The following is an 8,990-nucleotide window of genomic DNA, read 5'->3' as shown; positions in this document are numbered from 1 at the left end:
CCCCGCCTAAAACCATCCAACGCTAGCCTCTCACACCTACGGACCGGGGCATCCATGCCCCTCCTCTTCAAATAGAATAAAGAATTTGACATCATAATTAACTCGGACATTTATAACTTTTTACTCATTTTACTCTATTAGCAGAGCAAAACTCCCGTCACCCTTCCCCCAAACTTAACTTTGCGATATCCAGATAAAAACTGAACAACATCCAAGAGACATGCAATTAAAATAATAACATCTTCCCTGCCTCTCTCACCTCTTTATTATTTAACAGCATAACAGAAATATGTCTGTTGGTCACTAAAACATGTTACGAACCCATAGAGTTAAGGTCACACTTCACTTGGAATCTCTGCAACACTCTACTTCATAGAGGATCTCTTTAACAGAATACTTCAGAAATTTTGTTGTTGTTTTATTTCTCAGAATTAGAATATACTTTCTGTAAAAATAACACACGAGCCTATCATAATCAGACAGACTAGTGGTCGTCAACATTATTCCTTCTACCTAGATCAAGCCAATGTTATAACCGCAAATTTTCAAACAAGTCCTACATCTCCACCCAGTATCTACTATCCAGCCCCAAATTTTGAGGGAGAAAACTCAAGCAGACAAGAATACCAAAAATTAAGAAGATACCAAAATCAATGTGCAATAGTGGAATAGTTATTACTTATCAAAAGAAAAACTGCAAAAAGTTGACTAGTAATACAAGGGATAGCCTGGCCACATCAAGTTGAACCAAATGGGAGAAAGTCAAATTACATAGGAGGTAAATAACAAAATCATTTCACTCCATTATCCCGGGGGAGGATACTTTTTTGATAAGGAATAGGGGCTACAATTAAAGGGCATCAGTCCTCCAAGGTGGGTTCAGGAGGAATACATGCTTGATTGTTTCCAAAGAAAATCAGTGTGATGTTACTGATCCTTCGTAATGGGGATTGCAGTTGTAGGGCCATATTAACCATTGATACTTCAGGAAGATAAAGGAACTATACGAAGATACATAGACTCATTCCACTTCTCAATCACTATTTGAGGTTGAAAACCATGTCTCAAAGTGTATAGTTCTATTTTTGGACAAAGGTAACAATCTCAAAGTGTACAGTTAACAGGTGACATCTAAAATGGGAGCAAAAGATAAGAAACGAAGAAGAATAAAACTGCAATTTTATGTCTTAATAGACATAGTCCAGGTTAGGAAATACATGCTTTAAAGAGATTTACCCGCACAACTAATAAAACTGATGATGGTCATCATGCAACTGATACGGGTGTCACGATCTCGAGACCATTTACTAGAAGTCAAGCTCGTGAACTACAAAGACTTCAAGGCGTGTTTATGAAAATGAACGCAGTTGAGCTTGTTGCGAACTCGCCCAAGGGAGTGTACGTCTTGACATGTGGGGGCTGACCTTAAGTGCTCAAAAATACACCCCAAGGCTGCCCCAAACGGTCCAGACCCGCCACCCCTTCATTAAGGGCAAAGGGGTCCTTTTGCCATCCTTTTTGTAAAGACTATTTAAGGTGTCTCTTTAGATTTGTTCCTCAGCTCATTTTAAAATCACTTTGTAACATTGAACACCATATTTCCTCTCAAGAAGAGAGTAGACCCCCAAACATTTTAAGCTTCACAAGTGAAAGGTTCCACTTGTGTTGTGAGACAGCTAGAAACGAGAGTGCTTGAGTGAACCGAGTTCCTCTTGTGTTCCCGTAAGAACTTGGTGCTTGTTAATGTGATTTGTAGAGGTTTTAGAGTTGGATCCACTCTTTAGTTGCTACATTTTATATTCTCTTTGTGCCAAGTTATCTATCTCCTTATCTTTCAAGTTTGTGTGTTTGTTGTTTCCGTTTGATGTCTTGTACGTGTGGACTGTTTTTGTGAGTTTGTGGACTGTTTTGTGCTCTTGTAGATACCGCTTGGTATGATGCAACCATGCTCAATTTGCTCAACCATTTATTTGCACAACTCAAAAAGGAAAATACCACTTATTCATTTATTTATTTTGACAAATTTGTAGCCTATCCAAGTTCTTCAAATGCTTTTGTGGAGTTTGCTAAAAAACTTAACTGTAATTTCTCTAGACAAAAGCACTTATGAGTATTTAATTCTTTGATAACAACAACATACCAGTGTAATCCTGCAAGTTGGGTCTGGCAGGGTAGTGGGTTTGCAGCTTTACCTCTACCTTGTGAAGGTAGAGAGACTGTTACCTTGATTTTTGCTAAGGTAATGTAAAGCAGTAACAACTAACAAGTACTTCTTCGGGTTTCCTCACCAGAGAATAAAAATCAGGATAATTTCTGATGCCAAAAAAACCACTTGGAGTAGCAGAAACATAGGATTCTCTTTTAGGGAGGCATTTGTTTTGGTTTTGGTTTCAGACTCCTGCTTCTTTTGAGGGGTCTTTTGTTGGTGTATAAGGTTTTAGCTTCTTAAATTATGATGCATCTAAATCAAAAATATTACCAATTACAACTCAACTATCTTGATGAGAAGCAATGAATGTACAATCCATCTAAATCTGAGAAAGCAGTAACTCCATAATGCCACATTGGAAAAGTTGAGCAATAAATGACCGATACATCTAACTCCGATAGAGAACTTACACATACTGAATAACTTAGACGATAAATAATGCATCTACTTCAGAGAAAAACACTTACTCTGAAAAGAAAATGGATCAAATAACAAAAATACAACACAGAATTAGTCCCTGCATGCAGAAACTTTGTTATGTTCAGAAGTTTGCACATAACCTAAAATTTTAATCAATTATTTCACACAGAGAATTTTGGTCAAAACTTTGTTTCTTATCCCCCACTCCCCACTAAAAAGGCACACTATATGTTGGCAATCACATGTGTAAGCAGCAAGGCCACCTCAAACACCTCCAAGATAGCCATTGGCCAACAGAGATAATATTGTTTTTTCATGCGATAGACCAGTAAGATATCAGATAGAGTGTACCGAATTACTTACAGTTCTTATCGACTAAGAAAACCAATAACAACAACATTCCCTGCGTAATCCCACAAGTGGGGTCTGGGGAAGGTAGAGTGTAAGTAGACCTTACCCCTACCTACCCTGGGAGGTAGAGAGGCTATCTTTTAAAGACCGTCTTTAAAAAGAAAAACCGCATCAAAGAAGACCTATCTGATATCTTTTAAAGACCCTCAGCTCAAGAAAAACCGCATCAAAGAAGATACTATAGAAAACATGATAAAGTAAAGCATGATGAAAAAAAAGAAGGAACAACAACTACAATAAAATAGTGTTGATAATCGAAGTATAAGATAGTAGAAAGTAACAAAAATTGAAGGACAAGAAACTATGGGCAAAATATTACATCTACTAGTATGGAAGAATAAGCGGGACAACATTAAACTACTTGCTAACCTTCTACCATAATTTGTGTCCTCCACAACCTCCTATCCAAGGTCATATATCCTCGTTAAATTGCAACACTGCCATGTCTAGTCTAATCACCTCTCCCCAATACTTCTTTGGTCTACATCTACCTCTCCTGAACCATCTATATCTAACCTCTCACACCTTCGCATTAGGGCATCTGTGCATCTCTTCATCACATGCCCAGACCATCTCAGCCTCACTTCCGGTATCTTTTCCTCCACCGAGGCCACTCCGACCTTGTCCCATTTATCTTTATTTCTAATCCTATCTCTCCTAGTATGCCCACACATCCACCCACCCAGCATACTCATTTCTTCAACTTTCATCTTCTTAAGTAGCCAACATTCTGCCCCAAACAACATAGTTGGTCTAACCACCACTCTATAGACTAAGTAAACCATTGAAAATACAATTTCTAAAGTAAATAGGTGACAAGATAGATTTCAATCTCTAATGGACATGCCAACAGACAAGAACATTTTTACATGTGATCCACAGAATTAAAAGAAATCTATCTATCATAACATGAAATGTCACACATGTAGATTCTTTTACATAGCTGGCATCGACCACTATCTATCACTCTAATGTCACCAATGCATAACTTCCTCAAAGTTTCCAAAAAAGATTGTGTCCAGCTACCAAGAGACCTAAAGGCAAGAGTTTGAACATGTCATATAAGTACATCCCTAAACACCATCAATACACAACTTTCTAGAAGTTCGCCCAAAAATACTATATGATGCTCCTAGCTAATAAAAATTTGGACTAGTAAACAAAGACTTGAAACATACAAGAATGTAACATGATTTCTGACAAACATATCATATGCAGTACACATTCATTGAAACCAATATAAGGAATAGATCCCATATACCATCCGCACAACACAACCAACAGAGGCAACAACAACATACCCAGTGAAATCCCACAAGTGGGGTATGGAAAGGGTAAATTTTACACAAACCTAACCACTACCTCGAGGAGGTAAAGAGGCTGAACCAACAGAGTCAATCAAATCAAATCAGCAATAAAAATTACTACAAAATTTTCTCGAGTAAACCCCCACGTCGTTACAACCCATGGAAAAATATTCAGACCGGTCTAGCTTTACCAAATGTTCAAAAAAACAGAAGCAAAATGAACCAAAATTCTAGCCCTAGAGAAAACACAAGACGATCAACCGCAACAGACGACGAACCGATACTCAATCACAAAATCAAACCAAATCATTCACCAAAAAAAAATGAACACAAACAAAACGATACAAAAACCAATAAAATCAAAACAGAAATTTTAAGCGAGTGTAGCGGCAAGCAAAGACGCTAGCAATCAATCAATGAGTGATCGGACGAAGAAAAAACAAAAGAGAGAGAGAGAGAGAGAGAGAATGAGCAAAATTGACCTTGGGAATAGCGATCGAACAGGGAGATTCAAACGAAGAAGAAATCGATGAAAGATTTTACAAGGAAATCTTCTCCTTTCTCTCTGAGAAAATGGAGAAAATGGGAGAGAGAGAATGAGCAAAAATGGGCCTACTGTTGTTCAATACATATAGGTGTTAGAAAATGAGGAGAAAATGACAGAGAGGCGCCAGACCGGTTGTTTGCTCACTTATACTCACTCCCTCAGATTTACGCAAATGATAATTTAGCCCATTTATGTATTTACCTCTAAATAAGTAAAAAGGTATCAAACAAATCGAGTTAATAACTAGTGAGTTTTTATTATCAAAATAATTATTTATAATTAAGAGCTGAATTTTTACATTTACTTTTTACTCTACTTATATTTTGTCTAAACATGTCAAATCACGGATCAATTAATTATAAGTTTTTTTTTTTCTGGTATACAAATATGGATTAGGAATAGTAGTTTAGAGTATTATACTCCTTGTAAAGCTACTTACTATTTTTCTGACGACTTGTCTTGTGGCTTCAGTTATGTAGCTCTTATTGCCTTTACATTTTCTTTAATTTCTTTATTGTCATATAAAGTAGGGGTGTGTATAAATATTAAAAAATTGAAATATCGAATTGAATTGTTTTGATTTTTTGGTTTGGATTTTTCGATTCGATTTTGATTTATTTTTTTATAAATTTAATATTTCAGTTTGATTTTTGATTTTTAGGTTGACGTGATTCGATTTTCGATTTAAATCGAAATAAATCAAAATTTTTAATATATTTTTTAAATTATTATTATTAGTAGTATTATTAGTATATTATATATATATATATATATATATATATATATATATATATATATATATATATATATATTAATGTATAGGCAAAATGATTCGGTGGACCCATGTTCTATGTCGGTTTTGTAAGTTGGACACTCCTACTCACATGTTTGTTATATGGTTCCTTGAACCCATTAAAAAACAACATTTTAAATAATATTTTGCATATGTGGCATTAATTTGGTGAGCTGAAAAAACGCATGTAAACACGCGTTTTTAGGCGAGTGAAGCTAGCATTTTTTATTTTAAAATATTTTTTAAAATTAAAAAATAATGAATTTAAAGAATTAGCTGTAACAAATTAAAAAAAAAATCCCAAAATCTATCTCTTCTTCATACCCCTTCCCCACGCACACATTTGCCACCCCATCCCCGATCCCCCACCCAAAACCACCACCACAACATCAACAACCATTCTCACCCCTACCCACCATCACCACCGGTCCACCACCATCACATCCATGTTATTAATACATTCAATGTAGGTGTTGTTGTTCATCTTGTTTGTGTTGCTGTTAGTGTTCTCCATTATCCAGTCCTCTTTCTTCCACCCTACTACTGGTATGTTTATGTCCGTCTTTGTATATGTCTACGTTTTCCCTTCTCCTTTCTTCTTCTTCTTATTAGCTAATTTTGATTGTAGGTCTCGTAAATCTCAGCACAGAGGAAATTCGGATCTTGTCCGACTTTCAGTCAAAGAGTTTTTGGGCTTCTACTAGTACCCAAATTCGATTCGAAGAGAAATTCATGTTCGTTGTAGGAGTTCAAGATTTGGGTATAAACAATTGAAGGATAAACTACATGATTCGAAGATAAATTCATGCTCGTTGTAGGAATTCAAGATTTGGGCATAAGCAATTTTTGTTTCTCTATAAAAATTGCTTCTTGATACCAAAAAGATTCAATCTTTTTTTTGATTTCTAAAATGGATGTCGAACATTAAGAAGATATTTTGATGACTGATGGAGCTGGTTTCGTAGGACACACACAGTGGTACAGCTACTAAATAAAGGTGTTGAACATCAACAATCTTTTTCTGAAAAAAATGATGTGTGTGAGAGAATTTTGTGTGTTTATGAACTTGACAATAATGTGTGTGAGAGAATTTTATATGTTTATGAACTTGACAATGGTATGTGTTCGGAGTGAGCTGGCATAGTGATGGGGATGAAAAAATAGTGTATGCTCCCTGAAGAGGGTCTTTGCTGATTGTTGTTGTTGTTCATTATAATATATATATATATGTGTGTGTGTGTGTGTGTGTCTTTGATGTGGTTGATATTGTTGTTGTTGTTCATTGTTAAAAAAAAAATCTTGTTGTTTTACTTTTTTTATTTTTTTATTCACTTTCTCAATTTAAATTTTTTATTTTTTTTAGGATTAATTTTGTAACTTTTACAAATTGTTAAAGATAATTAAATAAAAAATAAAAATTCATTATGTTTGTGTATGTGAATTTATAGTTAAAATTTTAAATTAATTGGAGAGAAATTTCAATTATTTAGAATAAATTTGATGTTTACTTAAATTTATTGTGTTTGTGTATTAGAATTTACAATTAAAAATTAAAATTTCTAGTTGAAAATTTAAATTAACTTAAATTAAAAAATTATTATGTTTGTGTATTAGAATTTTAACAATTTATAAAAAGAATTTATTTAATTAAATTTATTTTTATATTTAATTTCTTGTGTGGTATTTTAAAAATAACATAAAATTTAATGTAAGACTTAAAAATGACATGGTGGTTGATGTGGCAACTGACGTGCCAGACGTGGAAGCTGACATGGTAGCTGACATGGCGAGAATGTGTTACACTCACCAAAAAAGTGTTTAAAATGTTATTTTTTTGTGGGTTTAGGGGTCCAGAGGACAAAATTGTGAGTAGAAAGTGTCCAATTTACAAAACCGATATAGTACAGGGGTCCATCGAACCATTTTGCCTAATATATATAATATATATTTATTATTTAATATTTATAATATCTAAGCCCATTAGCTATTTAGGTTTTAGCTACAACTCACTACTGCCTACAACCCAAAGCTCCAAAATCCAAATACATTCAGCAACCGAAATCGAAAGTTACTTTTTGCATTGATTTTTACAATCGAAAGTTAATATACAGTCCTTCATCTAATTTTTGCATTGTTATTTTTACATTGGGGGTGATTATTCTCATTTGTCACCTAGAAGACTTTATAAGTTTATATTGATTTTTCTTTAACAAAAGAAAGTTAAACTAGTTCAATTTACAAATATAATTTAGCCCATTAAACAAACCTAAAATCGAAAAATTAAAATTATTAAATCAAAATATAATCGAACTGAAATTTACATAATAGTTCGATTTGGTTTTCGATACACCTAATATCATAATCGAAATACAAAAATCTAACCTGAGTCGAAATACCGAAGTCCACCCCTAATAGAAAGAACACAATTCGTGCAAGCACCATATTATACAATTGAGCTTTAGTCGAATTACTCGAAGCAACTAACAGTCCAAGCAAGTTTCTCAACTTGTTCCATTGCTTATTTGTTTACCTATTGTCAGCTTAATGATTTTCTCCATGTATTACTGAAAGTTATAAGTAAAGAACAAATGCTCTCTACATAAAGGACAAACAACAGTAAGAGCGACATACCATTGAATCAACATGTTCCTTGTATATATTTCATGTTTACCACTAATCTCAAAATGAAATTTCACTCGGGACATCTTAGATTATTACACATTTCCTTCATGGAATCTTCTGAAAAAACTCCTCGCAAATATTGTATAAGTATTTTTTAACAATAAAAGAGTTTAGCTTATTATATTTTTTACGGAAAAGGGTCAAAAATATCCCTGAACTAATTAAAATGGATCAAAAATACCCCTCGTTAGTTTTTTGGCTCCAAAATAAGAGTTAATATATAAAAATGACCCTAAACTTGACACCAAATTATAACTTTGACCTTAAACTTTGACAGCACAAACATGACCTACAATCCTACGTGGCAAAACGAGTGTTCAACACGCAAACTGCGCGGGTCCAACTTAAAATCTAAGAGCATAATACATAAATATGACCTTAAACTTTGACAGTGCACAAATATGACATTTAATTATTCAAAACTGCACAAATATGAACTTTAAATGACTCTTCACTATTATTTTTTTATTATTTTCGGCTCAAAGATGAAAATGACATCTAATTTCTTTTGTCATTGCGGAAAAAAAGCAATATTAAAGATTTATTAATTAGGCAGGTTAGCCTCATACGAAAAAATCGAGCGGGTATGTATATATATTATAAAGCAGAGGACGAATTTAA

The sequence above is a fragment of the Capsicum annuum genome, chromosome 8 (assembly GCF_002878395.1).
Source record: "Capsicum annuum cultivar UCD-10X-F1 chromosome 8, UCD10Xv1.1, whole genome shotgun sequence".
In the NCBI taxonomy this organism is placed as follows: domain Eukaryota; kingdom Viridiplantae; phylum Streptophyta; class Magnoliopsida; order Solanales; family Solanaceae; genus Capsicum; species Capsicum annuum.
Note: the sequence above shows the minus strand (reverse complement) of the source record.